The sequence below is a fragment of the Galeopterus variegatus genome, unplaced genomic scaffold, assembly GCF_000696425.1.
Source record: "Galeopterus variegatus unplaced genomic scaffold, G_variegatus-3.0.2 Scaffold9799, whole genome shotgun sequence".
Taxonomy (NCBI): domain Eukaryota; kingdom Metazoa; phylum Chordata; class Mammalia; order Dermoptera; family Cynocephalidae; genus Galeopterus; species Galeopterus variegatus.
The window spans coordinates 4,655-6,242 of NW_007735910.1; the positions used below are offsets into that span (position 1 = coordinate 4,655).

At 48.9% G+C, this 1,588-nt stretch overlaps 1 pseudogene; it reads right to left on the reverse strand.

The window, feature by feature from the left end:
- Nucleotides 1-332: 332 nt before the first annotated feature.
- Nucleotides 333-1,588, reverse strand: part of LOC103609575 — a 22,034-nt pseudogene continuing 20,778 nt past the window's right edge.

Here is a 1,588-nt window from a genome sequence, read left to right on the forward strand (position 1 = left end):
AGCAATTTCCCAGTATCTACACATATCAATCAGCAACCTGTCTGTCTTTGACCCAGCAGCCTTGCTGTGTTACAATTCTTTATCTTACAACAGAGACTTTATAGCCTGGGGAAAATTTCCTGTCCTTTGCAAGGTCAATATTTGAAACTGCAAGGCTTTGGAAAACCAGGCCCTGTGAAGTACATTTGCTTTCTGCATACTCCACAGATGTTTACTGAGCAGGGCAAAACAAAGGGAAGCACAGAACTTCCAAGAGAGAGGACCAGACCATCTAGAGGACAAGTTGCAGCAGAGGCTGGTTAAAGAACAAAGGTCAGTCCAGATCTGCTGGATCACTTGGGAAACACAGCAACCACATCATAGCCCTCAGGTGGCATGACTCGCTCCCCAGTGTGTTTTTCACAGTAGATTTTATCCTGCACAAAGAAATGGCCCTTTTGTTTCAGGCTAGTGCCACAGTTGGTGCTCATGTATAACCAGGGTGGCAGTGATGATTCTGCAGCTTCACAGACATGCCTACAATGCCAGTGTCACATTTGTCACATGGGCAACTTCCAAGCATTTCCAATTGATGCAGCCGCTTTGGTGACAGGAGCTTTAAAACCTCTGAATCCTGAGGGTTTGTTGAGATCCCCCTTTTCCTCAGACTCCAGGATTTCCTGCAAAACCAGGAATGACGTGGACTGTTTCAGGGGGCTCATTCAACGATTGTTTCTCCTGATGATGAGGCTTCCTGGAGGCTAAAGATGGCTTAAGGGTATGCTCATGGCTGCCTCTGCTCTGGTGGCAGTCTTTGACACCAAGGCCTTGTTGAAATTAGGGACATATTCAGAAGGACAGAGGCCAGCTGTGTTGCTGTGCTTGTTTGTGATGACCTTGGGGGCAGTGCTGGGGGCAGGTGAGCTGGTAAAGGGCATGGCACTTCAGTTGTGGGGTTTCCTATGGGCAGGGCCTCTTGGGGTTCAGAGGCTAAATTCATCTCGTATGGATGATGTTTCCCTTCCTCCGTCATCAGAGACCAGATTTTATGTCCACATGTGGTGACCATGAGAGTTGTGCTGTTCATGTGGCCTTTGATTTTGTTCTGAGCCTTTTCCCCATCAATAGCTGTGATTATGTCTCCAATACATACATGAGCTGTAGCAGCCTGGCCTCCGGGAGTGACACGGGAACAGGAGAGGCTGCTGCAAGTCCTTGCCAACCTCGAGGAGGAAGCCCCACGTGCTGGCCCTGGAGGACCACGTGCTAGGTGTTCATGGCCGGCCAGGAGCAGAGGAGGGGCTGCCCTGCCCAGGCACTTCACTGCCATCACCGCCCCCATCCTTGGCCCGCAGCCTGCAGCCCCTCCCCACCTTTTGCGCCAGCCTCTGCATAACTTCTGAAAAATGCACTGCAGGATGCTTTATTCCAGTAAATTACTCCACTTTTTAAAGGAGAAACTCTGTAAGCCAGTGTTGTATGGTGATTTTTATGGGTAGTTCTAATCATTACTTTCAAAATGAGATAAATCAAGGTTGTTTTTTTTTCTTCCTTTTTTGTCTTTTTTACTGACCGGTAACGGGATTGCAACCCTCGGTGTCACGCCCGT